This window comes from Tyto alba, unplaced genomic scaffold (genome assembly GCF_018691265.1).
Source record: "Tyto alba isolate M040663 unplaced genomic scaffold, T.alba_DEE_v4.0 Super-Scaffold_15, whole genome shotgun sequence".
NCBI lineage: Eukaryota > Metazoa > Chordata > Aves > Strigiformes > Tytonidae > Tyto > Tyto alba.
The window spans coordinates 4,370,280-4,396,536 of NW_024881277.1; the positions used below are offsets into that span (position 1 = coordinate 4,370,280).

The window sequence follows — 26,257 nt, forward strand, 5'->3', positions numbered from 1 at the left end:
GATCGGTCGGTTGTGGTTGTCCTCTTGTTTCGGGGCACTGCGGGCTCGTCAGTGCCACTTGTGAAAATGCCCAGAGTATGGTTGCAAGAGCTGGCGCTTCAGTCCACCATGCGTGTCTGTTACCCTGACCGTGGGATGGAGTTGACACGATGGGAAGTGCTTCTCAGAAGGGCTCTTTCCCCAGCTGAACTGGCTACAGCATCTTCCTGTCCCCTCTGACAGATTCTGTCATTTACCATCATCTTGCCGTTTGCCAAAAATGCACTAAGTGGAATGCGAACAAGCTCACGTGCAACCTCCTAGTCTCCCAGCAGGTCAGGATTTTCTGTCTGCTGGTTAAAGTGGAAAGGGTCTAGTGCTTAAATTGTCCTCCATGAATGACATGTCATTGGGACTAGGCACTAGGTACACCCCCAAATGTCCCGGCTTTGTTTCTAAGCGTCATGAAGGGATGTTGAGAAGTATGGCCTCCTGGAGATACTGTGTTCCTGATGAGGAACGGTTACTTCTAATTCAATTGTCCTTCTTTCTTTCTAAAGAGACGGACCAAGAGACTGTGGAGAACGAGGCGTTTCGGGAGGACGCAGTCAGGCAGTGAGAGTGTCTGATGCAAAAACGGGGGCAATTCAGTCAACAGGCCTCCCAGGTAATTGCCGTCCTTTGATCCTCCAGCACCACGCATCAAAATCACTCCGTGTCTTCAGGCTCTTCCCCCAGTGCCCTCTACCGCGCGTCCTGTCGGCAGCACAACCCAAAAGAGTTGGTGGTACAGAGCGAGTGCTTCAAAAGCAGCAGCCAGGACCGGCTCTCTGAGGATGCCGGTCACCTCTGGGCTGTGGAGGCTTGCTGTCAGCGCGCCGGGGAGATGCTCCCTCGTAACCCTCCGTGGATGCAGAGAGATGCTCACCTCCCACCACACCCCGTGACAGGACTTTCAGAACTTAGTCATTTGGGGAACAAGACCATCTGAGCCACGCTCAGCAGATGATGGGAAATGCGACTCTTAATGGAACGTACCCCCCTGCAATAGCTGCAGGCCAGAGCTTGCCCTGGGTCCCTAGAGGCCCCAGGCACGGCAGCGGGGGATCCCTCCTGTGACCTGAGGTCCAAAGGGATGCACTGACATGTCGGGCACAGGCTTTGGGGAAACCTCCACCATCCTCCTGCAACCTCTGCGCCTGAGCCATTTCCCTTTCTCTGAGGTTTTGCCTTTCTCTGAGGCTTTCCCTTTCTCTGGTTTCTATGCAGTTCTGTCCAAGCCCGGGAACGCCCACCGCGCCAGGATATATGGATTTTTTCGAAGCAGTCCAGGTACTGAGCCATCTGGCAGGGGGCCATAAGTGGGAGACGCGTCCCCAATTCTCTGAGGCTTTCCCTTTCTCTGGTTTCTATGCAGTTCTGTCCAAGCCCGGGAACGCCCACCGCGCAGGATATATGAAGTTTTTCGAAGCAGTCCAGGTACTGAGCCGTCTGGCAGGGGGCCATAAGTGGGAGACGCGTCCCCAAAAGCGGCGGTGTGCAAGCAGGGCCCATGCTGGAGGGAAGGCGAAGAGAGAGGGCGAGGTTCAGGTGTCTCCCGAGAGGGCCTGACTCTGTCCCCTCAGGGTGTGGGTGCGGAGCTGGGGAGGGAGAGCTGGGGGTGGCACTCCCTGAGGCAGGGATGGCTTTTGTCCATCTCACTCAAAGGGTCGATCGGTCCAACGGGAGCTGTGCTCCCCGACGTGCTCTCCATTTGGCCTCATGAGTTCAGTTCAGTGGGACAAGTTGTCCCAGAGGGCCAGGGAGAGCCTCCATGCAGCAGCACTAGCAGCGAGCCTCGGAGAGTGGAGGTGGGCGAGCGCAGCAGAAATTGTGCGCAAATGCGGAAGGTGACCGAGAAGGGGGAGCAGACCGGGGACACTGCGAAAACTGGGTTACGGCCACCCCAGAGTGCAAGCAAAGCTGAGAGCAGAAAGAGAGGCTCCAGAGCGCGTTGATTTGCAACGGCCTTGGGAGTTTCCTTGGCTTCTACCGAAACCAAGGAAACGGTGCAGCCCCAGGACGTTCACCGGTTCAGGGAGGCCAAGCAAGTGCGAAGGAACATTTCCTGGCAACGTCAGACCTCCTGTGAGATCACCAGTAGCGTGCGGGACACGCTAACGTAGAGCATTGTTCCTCCAGGTGTGGGTGGCAAGACAAATGCAAATGCTGCGGGTCATGGAAACTTCATGGAGTACTGCGTGGAGGGTGCCTGGCAGTCCTGGGCTCCATGCTGCTTGGGATGGTGTTTTGTTGTGTGTTCCACCTGTGGAGGAAGCGAAAACAGTGAGTGTTGCCAAACTTGTGTGTCAGATGGCTGCTATTAGCCACGAAGCATCTAGAGGCCAGGTATTCTGGCGTGCCGAGATAGTTACCGGCCAAACGCTCCGACAGACAAGGCTGTCCCCTTGTCTGGGCAGGGACGGGCACGGGAGCCGAGTGCTGGTCTCTGGCAGGCACGCCGAGAAAGGAGAACAGGAGGCTCTCCTGGCCCTGCAGTGCCGTGCCCAGCTCTGGGCCCCTCGCTCTGCCGGGGTCAAGTGCCCTTGGCGGCACGTGCAGAGCAGGCAGGTCAGGCTGCTCAGGGCCGAGAGGAGATGAGCCGTGGGGAGGCGAGCAGAGCCCCAGCCGAGGGGCGCAGGGCACCCCTGTTTTCTGCACAGAGCTCTCTGTGCCCACAGCTCCCACGTGCAGCCGGGTGCCCACGACCCGTGGGGTGCCCACGCTGCCCCGCACCCTGGCACCCACCCGGCACCGCAGCCGCCGCGGGGCCTCAGCAGTCTCCTCTCTCCACAGGCGCCCCTCCGCAGCTTCAGGAGCCTAGCCCAACCCCAGCAGCCATCCCTCGCGCCCGGACAGCCGTCCGGACGGCCCACCCCGGCACCCCTGAGAGCTGGACCCGACACCAGCGGCCGTCACCTCTGCCTGGAGAACTGGCCGGCCTGGCACAGCGCTCCAGGGGACCGGCCCTCGCCAGCCCGGACAGATGCCTGGCCCGCCCACCTCCACCCCGGCCTCCACCGTCCACCGGCCGAGCTGTTGTGGGACCAGCCCAGCACCCTCCAGCCCCCGGAAGAATTGAAACCACCCCCCGTCCCCCGAGCCCATTGCCCCAGCCCTCCTGACAGACTCCTGACCCACAGCGCCAGGGATCGACCGTTTATTTCAGAATAGTGGTAGTAGCAATAAATAGAGGTCAGTAGCACACTTGTCTGGGTCGTAACGGCAGCAAGCTCAGGAACTCACGGGTTCTGGGTCGAACTTTGTATCGGGGCACGAGGGTCAGCGAGGGAGGTCCCCGTGGAGTAGATCTCCATTTACCCTTTGTCCTGGGTTGAGTGAGTGGTGGAGTTTTTTGGTGGCAGGGGAGGGGGCTATCGGGGAGGCCCCCTGTGAGAAGCTTCTCGAAGCTCCCCCAGCTCCACGTCAGCTCTGTTTGGGAAATTGAGCCAATCAGCTGCACCTCTGCGATAACGTATTTAAGAAGGGACGTGGTGACGGGCAGTTGGACTTGTGAGGAGGAGTTGCTGCAGCTGCATGAACACCAAGGTCAGTGGAGGAACGGAGGAAGAAAGGAGGGGGGAGGTGTGCCGGAGCAGAGACCCCCCTGTATCCTGTGGTGAGACGGCAGGGCGGCCCCCCCTGCCACCCATGAAGATCTACGGTGGAGCAGACATTGATTTATGGCCTGTTGCTCCTGCTCAGCTAGATCAAGGTTCTGTGCCCGAAGAAGGCCGGGGTCTCATGGAAAAGGTAGCCCCGCTGCTGTAATTCAGTGCTGGGAGGATTGCAGCATGCGGGGGAGTCCCACGCCGGAGCAGCTCGGGAAGGGCTGCAGCCGTGGGAGGGAATCCAGTCGGAGGAAGTTAGTGACCCATGACGGAGCAGTGTGGGGAACGCTGCGGCCCATGGGAGGAATTCAAGTCAGAGAAAGTTTGTGGAGGACTGTCTCCTGTGAGAGGGGGACCACGATGGAGCAGGAGGAACAAGTTTCGGACACTCCCCTCACCGAAGATAAGGGAAGTGGCAGCGCTGCTGCACCCCCCATTCCCTGCCCCTGCGCCACTGGGGGAGGAGGTAGAGATATCGGGAGCAGAGCTGAGCCCGGGAAGAAGGGAGGGGTGGGGGGAAGGTGTTCTCAAGATGTGGCAATGCTTCTCACTGTCCTACTCTGTTATGTGTTGTGAGTGTCTATAATAAATGTATGTTCTTTTTTTCTTCCCCTAACGAGTCTGCCTTTTGCTCATGATCATAAAAGGGGGATTTTCCCCATCCCAGTCCTATCTTGAACCCCAAGCCTGGCTCTCTGTCCCTTCTCATTGCCGGAGGGGAAGGGAGAGAGAGCTGCTGCATTGTGGTTGGCTGCCAACCAGGCCTAAACCACAACAATGGTATCGTATCAAGCGGATAGAGCGAACATATTGGGCTCTTCCAAAAGGGTCGTGATCTTCACTCATAAGTCAAAGGACCGATTGAAACAAAAAAAAAAGGCCCAGACAATAGGCCTCAAACCAAAGTCATTGAGAATTGTAACAAGGTAAAGTTTGAACTTACTTAATTTCAAGAGAGTTGGATTGTTTCATTCTTTCCATATCACATTTTACCAATTGTGTTTTGAGATGATCAATTTCTTCTTTGTACAACTCAGCACCTTTATCTAATTTTGCCTGAAAATAAAAGATTTAGTGTGAAGAAAGGCTTGTTACTTAGCAGTGAATCTAAAGGTTGCTTACTTTGTATCTTTACTAATACCTGCTAGATTTTGCAGGTACAGGACTGGGAGCAGGAAGTTATTCTGGAGTAAGAACACCCATGTTATCAACTAGCGCCACAGTATTAGTTGGTATCCTAATTCTGGTGTATTACATGCAATCATATTTTAGCAACTTTTGCTGACTTGTTTGCATATATAAGTCTGGGCATTTTGAACCAGTATGGTAATATATTACATAGAAAAAACAGCTCATGCTTCAGTTTCCAAGTTCCAGATTTTCTTACAAGGTTTCAGAAATGCATCATGTACAACTGAAAAATTTAGCTTCTAATATAACAAGGGTTCTAAATTTTGTCTCTGAAGGCTGCATTGGTAGAATTTGAAACCACAGGCCAAACAGGCAAGTAGAGTGTTTTAATTAAGAATGCCATACAGAACAATAAAGAGATGCTAGAGAGCTATGTTTCATCTACAACGTTCTCAAGCATGCTCACTCGCTCCCTCTGAGATGAGAGGAGAATGAGAAGAGTGTTTTGCTCATACCTGAAGACTCTGATTCTCTGTTCAGGTGGTTTTGAGGCACTTCTGTCTCATTCACTCTGGCTTGCAGTTGGGTGAGCTCACTTGTTGCTGGTTTTATTCTTATCTGTGCTTCTAATTTGTTTATCCTGTCATCTTTGACATTTTTTCCCCACTTCATTTATGACACTTTCCAACTTCTGAATTTTTATTTCCATAGCCTATTCAAAACCACTGCATCTCCTAGCATATTGCAAGATTAAAAAAGACAACCCAAAACCCCACACCACATGTGTCTAACAGAGTAAAAAGAAAACCCTAACTCCCCACCTCAGCCCCCCCCACTAACGTTTTCTTAAATTACAAAGGTGGATTAAGGTAACCATTTGTTTTCTGAAGACTTAGCTGATGAGCAGTAACTAACTGCTGACATTTAGGAGAACAGAAATCCCACCGAATGCCAAGAACTTACACACAGCTTTGTAGAAGACTTAAAAGCTTCTCCATGTCCCCTGCCAAACTCATTTTCAGCACCTTCCTATAAACTATAAATTCCTAAAAAGATTAGGCACTTTTTACGCATGTTCCCTTCTCAGAAATTTGCTATGTTTGCAGTAGCAAGACTGAGTCATTTGTAGAAAACTGAATTCTCACAACAGCCTACCTTAAAAAGGTGATGCAGGATTTTTAACTCAGGTTTGAGAATATTACCTGATATTTCCTTCTTGTTTCATACAAGACCTAAAAAACTTACTTTCAACATAGGAAATACAACAAAAATAAAACATACTCTAGAATTACCTTCATGGTTTAGAAATCAGCTTTATGTATAACCACACACATAGGTTTGTCGGTTAAAAATCAAAGATAATACAGTGCTTTACATCTAAGAACAAGCTGTGGAATGACAAATTCTACCTGACTTCACTCAGTTTTACTCAGGAAAATTCAGAATTATTAAGTACTACAAAAACATACATGAAGATTTGCAAGACTTCCTTAAAATGCAGTTCTTAGGTGACTTCTGACTCAAGATTATCTCCCTTCTAAATCAGTTGAATCTGTTTAAAAAATAAGCTTGTAGGGAAGATTCTTTTCCTTCAACACTGAAGGAGGCTTTCTAGTAATGACATACTCATGTTGTTAGTGTTTTAACACTTGGTCATTTCACTAGAAAGATCGCTTTTTTACAACACGTGTGAAACAACTAAAGGATTTTAATTATACCACCTGAGCACACTTGATCCTTTTAATAAGTGTAAATACGAAGTAGCTCAAGAAACTGGTTAAAGTGATAAGTATAAAGCTGAAAGCAAGCGGCAAGGTCCCGTACCTACTATTACATGTTCCGCCAGCATGCTGATTTGTCTCTACAGTAATTTCCTGTGCACGTGAGCCAGCTCTTCATACCGCCTCTGCTAATTATTCTTAAGAACCACATCACCCTCCATCACCTCCTAATACCTCTCAGTGAAGAAATAAATGGGTGGATTGATCTGTTGGTTTTTGTCGGTTTATTTTTCATTCTGTGTTTATTGGGTGTTATTCTGCAGGAACTAACACAAACTGCATCCTCAGAATTTGTTACCTCTAAATTCTGTTATACCTACAATCACTAAAAACAAACAGTTATAGGCATTATTTTTTTTCCCACTACATTTTCTTAAAGATCTATTTGATAGCACAGCAAAGAGAAGAGCTGAAGTATCTTTAAACTATTAACTGTCCTCTCTTTGCTAAGACCTGAAGGGAGCATTCAGGTGGGGTTTTTCTTGTTTGTTTGTCTGGGTTTTTCATGGGTTGTTTTGTTTTCTTTTGGTTTTTAAACTACAAAATTCACATGATGGGGGATGGTGGGAAGGCACAAGGGGAGACTGTAAGTTAAACTTAGTATTTAGAAACTGAATTACAGAATTAGCAATTACAACATCAGAACATATTGTTTATCTTGTTTATGGTTCTGCATTGATCAATGTCTACTCACCTATCTTCAAACTACTTTTCACGGAAAACAGTTTTAAATGACTAATAAACATTGTATATGTGCCTGCTAATCTCATCCTAAAGATTGTTTCTCAGGGGAAGGAAAACAACAAAAAAGGAGTATGGTAACTCACCTCTGTACTCCATACGGCCTTTCCAGAATAGGCTCCTTAAATGGGGGTGGAATATGGCCAAAATAATCTGGATAGGCCACTTCTGAATATTCAGGAATAGACTTTGTGGTTTTCACCATTTCAATATAAAGATCACAGTCATGAACTGGTGATACATCAGAAACTTCAAGCATGACTTGTTCCCCTGATGAACTAGATCTGGAATCCTCCTCCTCGGAATCCACTCCAGTGCAGCAGAGTTTTCCCAGCCAGACAGATGATCCTTCAAAGAGGCTACTTCCACAGGGTGAAACATGTTCACAAGGTTTACTACAAGCAAGTGTGGTAAGGCCCGTTTTGCTTTCCTTCTTTATTACACACCCAGTACCATAATACTGATCATTTTTCGCACTGTTCTGCAGACTGATTCTGTCCAATCCTTTCACAATTTCTTGGCTTAGACACTGGCAAGTTTCTTTGGAAGCAAGTTCTGTTGCAAATACCTTAATAAAACAGTCGGGATCCTAGAATATTATTTTGATTTTAGTTTAAAAGTATGATTTTGATTTAACATGAAGCTACAGTAGTTCTGAGAATATAAAGTACACTGAGGCCCTTAGGATTAAGCAACTAGTATGGTGTGTGCCTTGAACACTATAACAATCGTTACTGACTCTGAATTAACGCAATAGGTACTGGTTATGGATCTTGACTTGAAACAATAGGTACCAGAGGAAAACTGGTTTGGTTGGGAAGATCGGCCAAGGGAGAGGTGAACATTAACCAAAGATGGAGTGAGCATGCGCAAGGATGGAGTTCAATCAGCCGACACAGTGATGAAGACTATCGATGACTGCCAGAGGACCCCCGTCCAGTATAACCACGCATGCGTTAGAGACATTTGCATATGATAATAATTCCCAGGAAATAACATGAATATGCTAATCATTGCCCTCCCCCCATTCTATTTAAATCAATCAGTAAAGATGACCAATTATTTCTCTAGTGTAGGAATATAGGTAAGGTGAGGTAACTGACAGCCAATCATTATTAAGGTCAACTTAAACTTTATGAATTTTGTTGATCTTATGTAACTATGACTCTGCTGAAAAAGTGTATAAATATGTTGTGCTTTGTACCTGTCGACGAACACGTCTTTGGCGGAGCTATCCCCCGTGTTCCCCAGCCTGGAATAAAGAAGTGCCTGCTTATCTGCTGTGTGTAGGTAAATTCTTTCGGATTGCGACTGCTAACAGTTCCTTTGATCATTTTGCTCATGTAGACTACTGTCTTTAATAGTTTCTTTCTTTGGTAGTTCCAGAAAGGCTGGCCTTCTATTGGATTCCTCTGTCAATAAAGGATTGCTCTCCTTCAAAGCAACTCCTTTTGTTGACTTGTTTGTTCAGCAGAGTGCTCTTCTCCTGCTGTAGGAACAACAATAGGTCCACTCAGATTTGCATCAGCTACAAAAGGCTTTGGTTCCTTGGAAACTAACTCACATTCCTTAAAAAATAAAGAGAAAAAAAATATTAAAAAAAAAAAATAAACAGTTCCTAAAGTTTCATTAATATTAGAAAACCTTCTATTGCATTGTTCCTGAGGTATGCTTCGCAATAATCCAAAATAAGCATAACTTAAAAGACAACAGTTATTATGTTTTAAACTTACATGAACATAGCAATGAAGTTTCAGCTTTTACAAGAAGATAGTGTCACAGCAATAAACAAGTAGTTATTAAGTAGCAAGCTATCAAGTCAATGCAATTCCCCAGGTACTTCAACCAACTGCTTTAAAGAGGTGCACAGCATTTAAGGAAATACCTACCATGATGAATTTTTGTCAGAAGTCTCACATCCTTTCCTACAATTTTACTTCCTGCTGTGTGCAATAATCAGACATTAGAAAACAGTTTTCCTTTATATCTGCCAACAGCCCCCTTTTCAGTCAACCCATAACATCTAACTGAATAACTCACTATATAGCACTCTCATGTAGCTCTAGAACTGCTGACTCTCACTTTTTGGCTAGAGGAACTAACTAACCCACTAACATCTCCCCCTCCCACCCCCCACCCCCCCCCCCCCCCCCAAAAAAAAAAAGGCAGACTATACCAGGGTCAATGCATCATGATGAGGGATGTGTGGGTAACACATACTTTACCTGAAAGTTTTCTAAAAGTTCCGGGAAAAATTGCTCATATATTTTCAGCTCTTCTATGGGTCTTCCCAATTCCTGTCTAGTTTCAGTTTATTAATATCAGTCTCAATATCATCATTCTGAAAGAGCACCAGAATAAATTAATCTTGCGTCCAGAATTAATGAACTTCTAAAATAATTACATTCACCTTTTAATTCTGATGCAGCCATTCCCTTAAAAGCTGAATATCACTATTTTAAAATTAGCTAAACTATCTCTTTCACCAGGAAGGTTTAAGCAGCTCAGTTTTACTAATATGCCAAAGCCCCCGTGTCAACAGAAGATTACAAACATCTAAATTTTCTTGCTTTCATACAAATATATTATGCACAGACATCAGACGACACTTCACATGAGATCTGTGCACAGTCCAACTATTGCAACCTGGAATGTGGAGATTTCATCTGACTGCAGTGACAAAAGCCTAACTGCTTCTATGGAAGATAATCCCTTCATCAGGGCTCATGAGATCCTTGAATAAAATTTGCCTGTCCATACAGTTCAATTAACTCCTGAATGTATGTTCCATAAAATATAGAAAAAGGCTGTTCTGACCAAATGTTCTTTTTCATGTCCTGACTGGCAGCTGGAGAGCAGAACAAGACTTTCCCAAAGTGCTACAATACTGAGAGGTCTGATCTCTACCTCTACAGCTGGCTGAACTTCAAATTTACTGTGCTGAAACACTGGCCTAGTCAATCCCAGTCCAGAACGGCAGAGAAAGTTAAGAGCAGCTCCTACATACTGAGCAGCTCAGGTGGGAAGAATGGTCTAAGAGAAATACAAGTTAGGAACAGAACACTGCTAAGACTTTGCAGCTCTCTTCCACTGTACTCCAGACACATCAAGTGTGAAGCAAACAAGTTTTGATAAAAATCTGAACAACAAAGGCTGACATTTTCAAGCAGAACCCACCTTCAGTTTCAGCAGCTTCTTTAATTTTAGGAACTTCCCAGGAAACCTCTTCAAAGTCCTTTTACACTTAGAATATATATGGCTGTATACATGATTCAAGCAACTTAAAAACCCATTATGCCTGACTTCTGCCTGTCCATTTTATCTCATACCAACCTTAAAATGTTGGTCCTTACCATCATCATTTTCGGTTTCAACTTCTGGTTCTGTTTCAGTATCTTCATGATCATCACTTTCATCTACTGCATCATCCACTGTGATACAAAAAAGCTTTGTAAGGCAGATTACACATTTAATCCAAAACATTTAATCTATGACAGAGTTACAACACCGGTGGATAGGGAAGAGCAACAGATGTCATCTACCTGGACTTCTGCAAAGCTGCTGTACTGCATGACATCCTTGTCTCTAAATTGGAGAGGTGTGGATTTGATGGATAGACCACTCAGCCGATAAGGAATTGGCTGGGTGGTTGCACTCAAAGGGTTGTGGTCTATGGCGAGTAAAAGCAGTGACGAGTGGCATTCCTCAGGGGGTGGTGTCAGGACCAGCACTGCTTAACATCTTTGTTGGGGACACGGACAGTGGGATCAAGTGCACCCTCAGCAAGTTTGCCTATGACACCAAGCTGGGCGGTGCTGTCGACACGCTGGAGGGCAGGGATGCCATCCAGAGGGACCTGGCAGCCTTGAGAGGTGGGCCTGTGCAAACCTCATGAAGTTCAACAAGGTCAAGTGCAAGGTCCTGCACATGGGTCAAGGCAATCCCAACCACAGATACAGGCTGGGTGATGAGTGGATTGAGAGCAGCCCTGAGGAAAAGGACTCGGGGGTGTTGGTGGATGGAGAACTGACTGGGAGCCAACAACGTGCACTCACAGCCCAAAAAGCCAACCACGTCCTGGGCTGCGTGAAGAGAAGTGTGGTCGGCAGGTCGAGGGAGGGGATTCTGCCCCTCTATTCAACTCTCGTGAGACCCCACTGGGAGGGCTGTGTCCAGCTCTGGTGCCCGCAATAGAAGAAGGACATGGACCTGTTGGAGTGGGTCCAGAGAAGGGCCATGAGGATCATCAGGGGAATGGAGCACCTCCCCTACGAGGACAGGCTGAGAGAGTTGGAGTTGTTCAGCCGAGGGAGAGAAGGTTCCAGGGGGACCTTACAGCGGCCTTCCAGCACTTAAAGGGGGCTACAGGAAAGATGGGGAGGGACAATTATCAGGGAGTGTAGTCAGAGGGTGAGGGGTAACAGTCTGAAACTGAAGGAAGGTAGATTTAGATTAGGTGGAAGGAAGAAATTCTTTCCTGTGAGCGTGGTGAGACACTGGAACAGGTTGCCTAAAGGGGCTGTGGCTGCCCCCTCCCTGGAAGTGTTCAAGGCCAGGTTGGACGGGGCTTTGGGCAATCTGGTCTAGTGGAAGGGGTCCCTGCCCATGGCAGGGGGGTTGGAACTAGGCGATCTTTAAGGTCCCCTCCAACCCAAACCATTTTATGACTCTCTGATACATAAACTCAAAAAAACTTTATGTTCTGGATTTACTTTCTTTTTTACTTACCACTTGAAAAAGCTGTGAAAACCAACTAGTAAACATTAATTACTAGTACAAGATCTACAAAATAAAATGCTTGTTTGACAATGTTGCAGACCCAGTTTATTACACTTCCATGAAGTTTTAAGTAAAATCAAAGATCTCTGGTTTAAACAAAACTAAAAAATACCCAACACCCTTCTGCCCCCAAAACCCCAGCAAGACAGCAGATGGCTATTAGAAATACTTTAGAATGTGTATGTGTCGAGAACATCTCAGCATGGCTTGAGGTCAGCACAAAAGGAGGTGGCTCTGACATGTTTTCCCAACACAAGTAGTAATGACCACATCCAACGAAACAACTGAGATCTCGGCAGCTTTTAGTCATGTCAGCTAGTGTTGCCCCTGTATCAGGGAACAGTGGGAGGAGACACCCTCTTCACCTTTTTTGTCTTGTTTAAGTGGGTGCGTAACAATCTAAGGAAAAAAAAAAATCAGGAACATATCACTGGAGATTCAATCGGTGCGGAAAATACTCAAGGAGAGTGGTCACTGCAACTGCTCAGCCTAGACAGGCTGGCAACTAAATTTCACCCCCAAAGCATACAGCAACATGTTATTTTTTTAGACACGTGGAACCATTGGGACACTAAAGACTAGTTTCCACTTAATTTCTACTTACTTTGATGTATTTGGACTCCAGTTTATCTAGGACTTCTTCCCTTTTTAACCCAGAAAAAGAAGGGGAAGCAAACCAATTTACACATGACTAAGAAGAAGTGGGCTAACTCCTTAATATGTGGAAGTGAGCATTAGCTGGTTATTCTGGCAGGTGTTCTGCTCACTAGTGGCAAATTTGATCTTTTTTCTAGAGCTCTCATGTGGTTTGAGTGCTGAGGTTTTTTTGTTATGCTTTCTGAAAGGTTTTCCATGCAGAAAACTTTCCGAATGCCAGTAAACAGCTCACTCAGAGGCCTACAAATTATACTGATCTTCTAGTGTATTCAGAATGATTACATGTCTTGATTTTACAATACTAACTACACAAGAGTATACTTTTAATAAACTCAGATCTGTACCCACCCCAACATTCTACGTGTCTTTTAATACAGAAGTTTTTCCTGAAAAATAAAATCCTATGTATTCTATGCCCCTAGGTTTTTCATTCTTTTTAAAATAGATAACAAATCTATTAAAAATAACCAACCACTATTGGTAGCCTACTTCAACAGAATACAAGGTTTCTGGTAGTAGTAAGTAGAGGTTTAATTTCTGTGGATTTTGGAACCCATTTCTTTGAAATGTCGAAAACACACTTGGAAGACAAAACATAAACAAACTCTGACCTCCTGCAGTTTGAGTGTGATCCATCTGAACCCCAATCAGATAGAGTCTTCTTTCACGCAATGACCACATTTTATTTCAGGAGGTACTGTGAATAAGAAGATACTAAAAAGTCTGACTTTGCCTCTTCATTTTAAAGTAACTTCCTGACAGCAACTTCATCAGTTGCTTACTCAGGTACCAAGATATTTCACCATATCTGAAAATGCATTCAATATTATCCAGAACTAATGAAGAGTGTTCACAATGGGATGAATCTATTTCCAACAAAGCACCATACAAATGCTCTGCAGACAACTGTTGCCTCATAGACTGCAAGAGTCCAAGAAAGCAGCTCTACCTTTCTCATCATGCAAATGAAGGACTAACCACAATAATTTAAAAAACAGTGCTTCAAATGGCATGTTAATCTAGATTCACTACATCCGGTTTTTCCGAGTAACAGAAAGAAATCAAGGAAGATACACTCCTGTAAAACAGGGTGTACACTAGATTACATTTCACATAGGAGAATGCGAGTTAAAAAGAGAGCCCATTGTGCTGGGTTTGAGTGAGTGGGGAGGTTTTTGGTAGCAGGGGAGGGGGTGATAGGGGTGGCCCCCTGTGAGAAGCTTCTCGAGGCTCCCCCAGCTCCAAGTCAGCTCCACCTCTGCACCAAAACTGAGCCAATCAGCTGCGCCTCCGCGATAACCTATTTAAGAGGGGACGTGGTGAGGGGCAGTTGCTGCAGCTGCATGAACACCAAGGTCAGTGGAGGAACGGAGGAAGAAAGGAGGGGGAGGTGTGCTGGAGCAGAGACCCCCTGTATCCTGTGGGGAGATGGCAGGGCGGCCCCCCCTGGCACCCATGGAGATCTACGGTGGAGCAGACACTGATTTATGGCCTGTGAGGGACATCATACAGCCGACTAAGGTGGCTGCACCCGAAATCAGCTGGGACTATGTGGGAAGAAGCAGCCCCTTCTGTTGTAGCTCAGTGCTGGGAGGATTGCAGCACGCAGGGGTGTCCACGCTGGAGCAGCTTGGGAAGGGCTGCAGCCATGGGAGGGACTCCAGTTGGAGAAAGTTGGTGTCCAACGCCAGAGCAGTTTGGGGAACAATGTGGCCCGTGGGAGGGACTCACGTCAGAGAGAGTTTGTGGAGGACTGTGTCCTGTGAGAGGGGGACCACGATGGAGCAGGGGGAGAAGTTTCAGAAGTTCCTTCCACCCCCTCCCGCCCTGAAGTTGGAAGAAGCGGCAGCACTGACTGCACCCCCAGTTCCCTGCCCCTGGGGTAAGGAGGTAGGGATATCAGGAGTAAATCTGGGCCCAGGAAAAAGGGAGGGCTGGGGGGAAGGTGTTCTCAAGATGCGGTAATGCTTCTCACTGTCCTTCTCTGTCTAAGTGTTGTTGTTAGTAACTGCATTAAATCTACGTTCCTTTTTTTTTTTTTTTTTAACACCTAACGAGTCTGCCTTTTGCCCGTGACCATAGTGGGTGATTTATCCCACCCTGTCTTACCTCGAACCCCAAGCCTGGCTTATTTTCTCCTTCTCAGAGCTGTGGGGCAGGGGGGGAATGAGCGGCTGGGTGGTGCTCAGTTGCCCTCCGAGCCCAAACCACAACACCCATTTAAGTTTGTGGACTAATATGTGTAGCCTATGATTTACAGTCCAGGGTTTGATGAACATGACATTTTAGTTCCCATTTTAATTTTTTATTTTATATATCAGAACCATAAAATATGTGTAGACAAAATTTTAATCAGTTAAAGCTTAACATTAGAAACTGGTGCTCTACACTAACAGCCACAGGCCCTTTTCTAGCTGAGAAGAATATCAGAATCCAGGTTTTAGTGGAGAACACAAAATAACTGCAGTTGATTCCACCTTACTTAAAGCTATGCTACATACTCAAAGATAAAATACTACAAAATGAACATACCATCAGGAGGCAAATTGTACAGCTGAGCCACAGGACCACTGGCAGGAATAACTGGGAGTTGGAAATGGAAAGCACTTCTAATAGTTGGTAAAGGAAGACGATTTTTAGGAAAACATTTTCTCATTATTAGGCTGGCCGTGTTGATGAGAGGATCAAAAGTTCTTACTGCAAGGCACTCCTATTAACAGGGAAATAATGAAAGCATGATAAAAATTTATATAACACACACACTGTGCAGATACAAAATTTGAAACAAACTTCTTACTGCTGTCATCCATACAGTTTTGCAGCAACTATCACTCAAATTTGAGAAACTCAGGGTACCTCTACCCCCACTACTGGCTAATCAGTATGACAACTGGACTTGATACACCAGAGATTAGTGTTTTTATGAAAAGATTTACTCATATGAAAGTGTAGGAATTTACAATGTCAAAACCCCTCAGGACTGAATAAAACCTCTCAAAATAAATGCACAAGACCTTCTGTTTTAAAGACACACCATTTCAAGATTTAATTTCTTTCCCCAACATTAAAGTTTAACTGCTCATTTACAGAACAGAATATTAAATATTTCTGAATTATTGTTCTTTCCCTCAATCTGCCAAAGAGAAATCCCAACATTAGTAATTACACAAATCTGTAAGACCAAGGTATCACACTGATCAAAACATGAGAAAACTCAGCACCCTGTAATAACTGATACAGAAGTTTCCTGTAATTTGTCTGAAATGGCTTTCTGCAAATCTAATCATGCCTCGGTTCTTATCCAACTCCACTAAAACTACTAGGAATGCTAGGTTTTATACAACTGTCCGGAGAGAACGAGTTTTTAACTCCTTGTCAGTTCCAATCCTGGTGCAAATTCTGCTGAGATCACATTTGTCAGGATCCGCTGCTGCCAGACAAGATAGCCAACGTCTGGGGACAGACGATCGTTTCATTACCCTTGGTTCCACCGCTTCATGAGCATCACTGACAGACTCGTCACTAGGACCCAAAACCTAATTATTCAGAAAGGTACCTGAAGAAACCCTGCATTTCTCCCTGCCATCCAACAGCTATTTTCAGATGTACGTATAAAGAAGATGTGCAGGAGTTATGCTAGAGATGACCGTTACTGAAGGGCTGAGGTGAGCGCCTGTAAAAGGCTCTTTCTCCACCCTGGATCAAGCCCAGTTCTGCAGAAGCAGCACAGCCTTTCTGGTGTGCAACTGAAGAGACGGTAACTTATTATTAAACGTATATGTACATACCACACAAATATTAAAGCACCAAAGACTCCAGATAAAACTACCCTTATTTCTAAATTTCCTAGCCTTGATTTTGTTTTAGCCACAGACTTAGTATTATCTCTACTCTGTGTGTGTACACACACACACATATACATCTCAACTAGACAAACAGTTTCTTGTAGTCAAACACTTACCTGATTTTAGCAATGCAGCAAGTGTGTCTAAAGCAACCCTGTCAACATAACAAGAAAAGTCAAACAACATTGTAAAGCTACATAAAATATTTACGGCTAACAGATATGTTTAACATCTACCCTCACATCCTTCTGGTTGCACTGTATCACAGACTTTGCTCTTAAAATTTGGTTTTAATAAAATATCATGCATCTCTGATATATCTGATGTATCTCAGATATATCTGAAGTCTGATGACGAAATCTAAAAATATCATTGCAATGGCTAAAAAAACTTTCCGCCTTTGCAAAAAAACACCAAAAGTAACAACATAATGTTTATGAACCATAATCAATGGATGAGATCCATTTGAAAGTCATGTTTTTATGTTAGCAGCAGAACAAGTACTCCCACACAGGAAAGGACATAATTTTAAAAAAATTAGGTCAAAACTGGCAGTGTATAAATAGATTGAGAAGTAATGCTCATCAATCTGTACTACAATACAATGTGTAAAATTTTGCTTGTACACAAAGATCTTGTCTCAGTTAACTCAAGATGTACAACTAGAAGATGTATATACTTCTTTTTACCCTCTTTGTAAAGGTAGACTTCATGTATCTGATCTTAGACCATAAACAAGGATATCACGATTACTTACATCATGGAACAGTAAGTTAATATGTCCAATTTTACCTGGGGCTTAAAGGGGAAGGGCATTTTGTTCAAAGATACTCCAGTGCCCACAGATAACAGATTTAGATAACATAACACTATTTTTTTGCACTGAATTCAGAATATGAACAACATAAGATTATTACTTTGCTATCCAGATGAAAAGTCCAGTTTTCCACAGGTATGTACTTCAAAAGAGGTGCTAATGTATAAAGAAGGGGCTACCTCCAGTTAGACCTATTTATCTATTTTTACCCTAAGTTCACTTAAAAAAAAAAAAAAACAAACAAAAAAAAAAAAAAAAACAACAACAATAAAAACACAGAGGGAAGCAAAAAAAAATTTTAAGTCATCACTTTAAGGTATGCAGTGAATTTATTTCTTTTTCTAACACACAATAGCCTACTGCACAGATATTGCTGGTGCTTGCTACTCTATGTTTTACGATTTTGCTCTGAGAGTCTATAATTGCTTTGAAATAAAACAGAAAGAAAATTCTATTACAAAATAAAACAGATAGTGTCGCTCTAAAAACTCAATGAAGATATGGGAGCCAATTCAACTAATTGAAAAATGACGGGATTATCTTCATCTGTTTGTCCTGATTTGAGGATAACTATTGTAGTTTCCATGCAGGAATCTTAGAGACAAAAAATAATATTTATATTCTTCTACCAGTACTGTGAATAGACATTCAAATATTTTCTGTTACCTTACTGGGGAAAATTAAACTGTCAGATTTGTGGTTCTGCTTGCCACCTCCTTCCACTCTGGCTTTCAAATATGAGTTACAATTAATTTCTCTAATATTATTTTCCATTTACAAGTAAGTTTTGAAATGTATCTAAGGTTTTTCTATATACTATATTAAAGAGACCTTACTTACTTCAGAAGGCTAGTGTTCTTTTTACTAAAAGGGCCAATGAACTTAAACGTCAGTTCTACTACTCCATTCTTTCCCAAGGACACTGCATTAACAGCTGCAAGAGTTAAAAACAATCCATTTTAAGATAGTAAGGAAGGCAAAAGAAAAAAATAAACTAAAATCTACGCAAGTTCATTTTGAAGTACAAAAAATGACAGATATGTTTGTGCTTTAAGACATACAATGACAAGCAAATAGTCTCTGTGCATAATTAGTGTGATAATCCAATCCTGATAAAATTTGAAAGAGAAGAAAAACATTATTACTTTACAAATAAAATCATATACTACTTCCAATGCATGCTTCTGCTCTCTTTTCTTCCAAAAAATTTCTTCCAATTTTCTTCCAAAAAAAAAATCTCTGTTTGTCAAGACAGCAGGGTTTCTAAAATGTCAAATCTGACAAGTTTTATGACTTGTTATTATCCTTCAGTATCAGAATAGACAGGTACGTCCACCAGGATTTGAAAGCCAAGCATTCACTGTAAAATTTGGAAATGCCAACCGATCCAAGCTTTCCTGAGCTACATGTTAGGCATGTATGTTCTCAGAAACAAACAAACAAAAAAATCTATTTGAAAGGGAACAAAATAAATTACGTTAAGACCTACATTCTGCTCACTCAGTGCATACATGGCTGAAGCCCAATGCCCACTGAAAATACAAACTGCTGAAACAGGCACAGAAATTCAATTCCCAAGCAAGTCTAGCAATATGCACTCCTAATGAAGCAGGAAGAGAGCAACTAAAAATTGACTTCAGCATAATGAATGCTGCGATTAGTGTAGAATTTAGTACTTGAACCCAAGTTGCAATTTCATCATCATGAGCAGCAACATTACACCACTTGGAATCTAAGAAAAGTTAGGACTCTATCCTGGTGGCAACTGTACGCAATGCTTAACCAGTACTACTTATCGGAATGTAATAAACTGCTACTTTTTCTGTTTATAAGGAGTGGGAAATACAAGATAGAACTGGTCTACGCAGAATCCAAATTAGACACTCCGTTCAATTTCCCATTTTCAGGATAAAGCAACTTTTCACCTAAGCTGTGTAACTATCTGTATTCAACGCTCCCATTTAGAAGCATTTTACCTCATTATCAGAAGTGCAAGAGAAATAAAGTTTCCACATTTTAAAAGAATTGGGACTTTATGAATTATAGGTGCTCATCTGAATGTCCTGAAAACATAAACTTACAGATCATCCTATGGATTCTCTTGGAGGAATGTGATTAAGTTCTCAATTTCTCATATTTATTTAAGAGGTTTAATGGCCACTTTGAGTTCAAAGGAAAACTTAAGAGCATCTAAGCAACAGCAGAGATACAGCAAGAAACACACTACTTTCCTCAACTTCCTACTGCCTGCCCAGACAACGAATTCGGCTCTTGTGGAAGAGTATTAGCCCAATAGTAGGGCACTTCAACACAATGAATAAGGGAAAGGTTAAATAATTAAAATATGTCCTGTGTGAACCAAGTTTTACATTAGTGATCTACAATGAAATAAAATAGTAAAAAGAAAAATAAGTGAGCGTGTATAATAAAAAGAATAATTATTTAATTTGAAGTGCTTTCGCAAGCATAATGTTAGTATTTCTGGTTTAAATCTTAAAGGATCAGCATTTATGAAAGTTAGATGACTCAGTTTCACACATCCAATAGCACTGGTTAAAACCCCCGGCAGTGTTTGTATATATATATATATAAACACACAAACTGAATAAAAATCGAAGACACACGAGATGTACAAGCACGCTTCACAGCTTTTATTAGAATTCAAGCAATTTGAATTCTCAGATAAAAATAATTATTTTAAACATCTAACATTGAACAAGCATGTAGATCGGATGTTTTCAAACTGTATCTAGGTAAAAACTTTTGTATCACATGGGAAAAAAAATAACTATCAGCAGTACTTACAGTTGGTTGAGTAAACTCTTAATACTTGAAGACATGGCAATATTAGCCTGTGGTTTTGCAAATTCTGCTTCACTAAATTCAATGATATGTTTAGGGCACCATTAATTCTTGCTTTCATGCCAATCTTTGTGTCTGACGTCAAAGAAATACAAGATTATTCACACTAATTTTGAAGTTGTTATCAAAAAAAAAAGTTAAACGAACTGTGAATTTCTTCTGCTGTCAACTCTGCTAACCTATTTTTCATCATTCTTTCCTCCCCTCTATTTTACTCATCTTTGTGTTCTCCTTTACCAATTCTGAATACATGCACGCTTACACAATAATAGAAAGAAAATTTTTTTGAAGTTACAATCATAAAACTACAAAGTATTAAGCCATATTATGTATGTATATCATTATCACCTTTTTGACCAATTTTTGCAAGAAGAGTATGAAGAAGCACCATTAATTCTCCAGTTGGTGGAGAGTCTTTGCTGGCAGTCAAAAGCAACTGCAATAAGATCTGTGTCCCTCCTTTAGTGACTAAGACGCCTGCCCTCCGACCGCCACCTAGGAATTAAAACTCAACTGATATCTCCGAAGCCAAAGAACAATTAAGAACCTAAGCTACAGTTATCATAAGGAAAGTCTTTAGAACAGAAATATTTTCCTCATATGTGACTGCACTATGAAAGAACCTGCTGGCCTTATACTTACAGCAACGTAAATTATTTGTGTATGATTATTTGAAAGGTGGCTTCAGTCTTTGTGTTCTTTTTATTCTGCATACAAATCACTGTTAGCAAACATTCGAAACAACCCCAAAAAATTACTAAAAAAACACAACCCTGCCTCCAAAGGAAAAACACAACTTCTGCAGAAGAATACAGGAATATAATCACAAATTGCAAACTGCTCCTTAATGAAAACTTACCAACTGACACAATCTCAATGAGGATATTCGATATATTTCAAATACTTTGAGGATCTTTTGTATTCTGCAATGTAAAATAGAGGGATTTCTTTACTTAATGTAGAAGTCTAATACAGTGGTTTAAATACTTACAAGCTCAGAGAAACTGCCACCACTAAATCAAACAGAATTTAAGATGTAACCACCCAGCTAATCATCTACTATGCAGCCTGAATTAACCAAAAAAACAATTAAAATTTAGTTTGCAATATGGCATATTAATTAGAACTGATAGTTGACAAATAATTTCTTACAATATTTAAAAATAAGGGAGAGAAATTCTTAACTAGACCATATCTAATCATCACAGTCCTACACAAGTGTTGGAGACTAGATAGGATAACAACGTATTTGTAGTAATACAAAGCCCAGTGATAAAATGAAAACTTGCTACGTACCCATAACCACACAGATCGGAAGGTTTTACCTCTAGGGCTGACAGGATAACTTCTATTCCAGTGGAGCCCTTAGAAGTCATCTCCTTCTTGGTTTTTTCTGCCAGTCAGAAAAAGACCATTTTTCTTTTAATATACTAGCTTGTGGGCAAAATGCCCTGTGATCACATACAGATTGATCAGAAAATCTACACTACACTGTAAATAATAAAATCTATTAAAAACTGCATATATGTAGATAATACTAACTAAAATAAATCAAAGAATTAAGTGACTTTAAATCTCATTTTTGCTTTCACTTGTTCAACAACCTTGTCCTAGAAAAAAACACTCTAAGGGTAAAATCTGTAAGAAAGCTCTCTTCCAGATACTTCTACTTCTCATATATATATATACACATGTATACGGTGAATTATCACTAAATTATAGCTGTTTGACAATACAAAATGCACTCAGTGTAACCAATACTATATCAGACAACATTAAACATGGCCTTAAACAGGTGCTTTAAACAATCAGTGACAAAAACAGACGGCTAATCAAGTCCACCGAACAGAAACAAAAATTAAAGTCCACCTCGGAAGAAATACGAGAAGGATGGCTCATCAAAAGAAAAACTACTAAACCATAAAACTGAGATATTTACCTTGACTCTGAACCAGATGAAGGATCTCTGAGGTAACATATCTGGCATTGTCTGCTTCTCCTAATACAGAATCCAAATTGATCTTCTCCAGCTGTGACAGCAGAGACATAGTCTGAGAACTGGTAGAAACACTACAAGAAAGAATTTTTACATTCATTTTTCCACCTCGATCAGAGGAAAAAAACACTAACGACAGAAATCCCACGTCAGAATAAGGGGAGTTGCTAATTCACCTTCATACTTTATCTCAACTGGAGAACAGTCTTAATTCTCTTTAATTCTGGCAAATTTACAGATTTTACAAAGCCTGCATTGCAGCAGACTAACTATGTATAACAGCATCTCCAAGAGCAACAGTGAACAGGGAAATTAGTTGCAGCAAATAAAATCCAGATGTAGGTACAACTGTTGTTAGTTCTTCTGATCCTTAGAAGGATCCTTCTGTGCAAAGAAAAGAAGACGGCTGATCTACAGCTACTTAGTTTCTGCTCCCCGACTCCCACAGACAGACACAACCACTATGTTTGTCATCTCTGTCTTTCACTACTTAACCCAGATCTCATGTGTTCTGAAGACAACCGATAATTATTATACTGGGGTGGATTTAGACTTTTTTTAGCATCCTCAGGTGAAGTTTACCAGGCTTGTTTTGATCCCCTACACTGCATGTCTCCATGGGCAGGAAACCCTTTCTCCAGCCCCATGACCAAAGGCCACAGCTCCAAATGCCCCTCACAACAGCATCTTTCTTGCAAAAAAGAAGCAGGAACAAGCCTGACACCACCTCAGCTGCTGCCAAAGCGCACAGTGTGGCTCTAGCTACCCAGACAGCTTTGTGGATTTCCTCTTTCTCTGGTTAGGAAAGCTTTGAGTAGATATAGAGGAAGCACCTGCCCCGACAGTGAGGAACAGAGGGCTTCAGGGGTTCATGTTTAAAAGAGAACTCCCTCAACAAGAAAACATCTTCTCAGAGAAAGTCCCCTTGCTGCAGGGACGTTTCTCCCAGTCTCACCAACTCCCCAGAAGTTTAATCATTATTACTCTGATTACGATGAAGTGCTAGATTCACAACTCTCCAGGAGTCCCTGTACAGTACTTTGCTATGCAAATGCTAAAACACATCATTACACCTTCCTAAGTGTTTCTTCACAATGAGAAAGAGAACTCTGACGGCTGTCATGGCAGCTTATAAAAATTTAGTTATCTTAGGATGGTTTTCAGCTATTCATCTTGCAAGAAGCCTCCCAAAAGCTAATAGTCAAATGAAGGAAGTAATCAGAAACCTTCAGTTCACCAGCTGTACCTACTTCCCCTGAAGCTGCTGTTTGCACTCAGCCAGCGCGCTGCCATAGCAGGGAGCGTCTTCTTCCCTCGCAGCAAACAGGCCTGCTGTGTTTCAGCATGTTACAGGGAGCTTTTTGAAAAATATTTTGAAGTAGGCAGGCTTCTCATGAGTCTGGTTTTGTTTTATTCCAATGCAAACCAATTCCAAATTTTTTTCTCAACCACCTGCAGTTATCACGTAATCTTTAGAGAGCTGATACTTCTGATTATTGTACAGAGATAGCCGTGAACTAAAGTCACCATAATTTATTCATTACTTTGGGAACCACAGTTTTGAATTGCAGGGATGGAAGCTTTCCTTTTAACTCAAGAACTAAAGAAGAATAAACGGCACTTAAGTAGACACTTTGTAGAAATCTAATATTCTTTGTGATAGTATACTTCATGTATTATAATTAGTAGTATTTCCAATAATACCCACTGTTGATGGAGAGTTTGAGTTTGCTTATCATATCGCCTAAGGAACTAATACACCATAAATAGAAAACATAATAGTTTCTTTACTATTTCTTTTGATCCATCTCTTACACAAACAGGAGCAACCAGTCCCTGATATCTAGCTGTTCCACTGTTAAACTCCGCAAAAGCAAAGACGATCCTACATGCAATGGTTTAAACTAAAATTTGTAATTCCATCCCAACACAGAAAATTAATCCACAGTAGAGCATGTCCTTCATGCAAATTCATCCACCCATTTAGAAGATAATTGGTATTTCAGAGAACTAAGGCTGAAGCAAAAATTCCCTATTTTCCCATCTACAGAATTTTTTTTTTTTTTTTTTTTATGATTAGATGGTCTGTTTTAATGAGGTGCTTTAACCTGTCATAGCTTAGGAAAAGAGTAAGACTGAAATCCTTTCCTGACACTTAAGAGATATTTTGTCTTCCATAGATAATCTCATAACTTTTTCAAATATTTGCTAAAACAAGTCATCATGAAAATAACAAACACAACTTTTCAATTCTTGAAACCTTCTGTAATCCCACTCTTGTTTGTCCTAACTGTTCAAGGTTTGTATACATCTTAGGACAAACATCGTGGCTTCCTATACAGTATTATAAACTTGTCCTTTAATTCATTCAATATAAATCATTTTATGTTTTGCCCATATTTGCTTGAAAATATTAAATTAGTCGATAACTGTTACAATGAAATGTAAGGTATATTTTATATTTTAACATGTCTAATACTAACTGAAAATTGTAAATTTAAAGAGTCATTTATTAAATATGAAGCTACTTTATGCTAATCAATATTGACTCCCTTGGTGTATCAGGACACACATTCTTACTAGGGGCTCATAATGCATATTTGATTTATCTTATTAATAAGATAAAGTCTGCTTTTTCACAAATCTCAAATAGCTTGATGTTGAGAAGTCACTATGGTTTTAAATTCACCTTTTTTCAGATCACGCTTTTGTTTTGTTCATATTGGAAACCTGATTCTTCAAATCACCATCTCCGATAACCTGGAGGATACCAAACAACTAGAAATTACCAGCATCTTTTTTTCTTTAACGATGAAATGCTACTGTGATATTGGACGTCTCTACACTAGAAATGTTAAATAAGTTAATTTGCATTGATTGCATTTCCCCACATTGTCACAAGCTCTTCTCTCTTCAATCTATCTGATACAGCTTTTAAAACAAACTATTGCAATGGAACTATGGAGTATGAATCTGCATTATAATTCAGTCCTATGAAGTTCAGAGATAATCTGATCATAATGGAACAGAGATTTGTATCAGTTACTTAACAGGCAGTATTTTCATATCCGTGACAGAATTCTATCACACAAAGCCTTTGCTGAAGCCAATGAGCCCACCCTCCCCAGCAACTCCCATGGTAGCAGATAAACAAACCACAGGGCAGGTCCGGTCCCACAAGCAATCTGAACAGACAGAGGGCAGGTCTCAACCCCCAGGGGCAACGTTTCCTGAGGGGGGGGGCCCTCTGGTTTCCTTAGATCACATTAACTGAACCTCAGTACTTCCATTTGAGATCTAGGATGAATGACAAATACTCCCACTGTGGAAAAAAAAAAACAAAACAAAACAGAACACCAGTGTCCTCAAAGGGCACAGTGGTTAGTTTTAAGGTAGAAGACAGAGTAAAGGAGAAAAGGATGTTCAAAGACTGAGATGGTGAGCATGAAGAAGATAAAGCACTTGTTCTCCTGGCAAATGCAGGCAAGAAATCCAGTGAGGCACACACAGCCCCCTCACAAAGAGAAATTCGTAAGACTTCTCAAAAATCCTTGTTGTTCAGCGCATAATTGGGTTTTTATTACTGGTAAATTACACTCTGCAATCGCTAAAAGCCTAAAGCAGATGAAGTATGAAGCAAGGGCATTTCCAGACTGACCTGAAAGCAGAATCTTTTCCCAGCAGCCAGGAAGCAAATGCTCAGCTTTTCACAAGGATTCCAGATTGACTCGAGTTAATAGGTGTCCTAGATTTGCCCAAGTACCCTTCAGGTGTAAACTACCTTGACTTCCTTTAAAGAAAATCAATAGTTACGAGAGAATAACTGTGTCCCCCACAATGCAGACAATCTCACAAATTAAAGAGTCAGGATTATTCGGACCTGGTCGCAGGTCTTACTGAGCAGGAAATATTAGATTCTTGAATTCAAGTAGCCAAGCGCTGTTTTGCTTGCAGCGCTGACCCCCTGTCAGACAGATGATGAACAGTCTGCCAGTGCCAATAGTGCCTACATATCACAG

The 26,257-nt window shown here is 42.1% G+C and overlaps 1 long non-coding RNA gene and 1 pseudogene across 1 annotated transcript; one reads left to right on the forward strand and one right to left on the reverse strand.

Annotated features, from left to right (window-relative positions):
- The first annotated feature begins 578 nt into the window (after positions 1–578).
- LOC122153147 lies at positions 579–1,427 on the forward strand. The gene is made up of 3 exons (XR_006164988.1): positions 579–646; positions 1,249–1,311; positions 1,397–1,427. It is a non-coding gene; the product is annotated as an uncharacterized LOC122153147 (long non-coding RNA).
- A 5,937-nt stretch (positions 1,428–7,364) lies between these two features.
- LOC122153008 lies at positions 7,365–25,960 on the reverse strand (annotated as a pseudogene).
- Between the last annotated feature and the right edge of the window lie 297 nt (positions 25,961–26,257).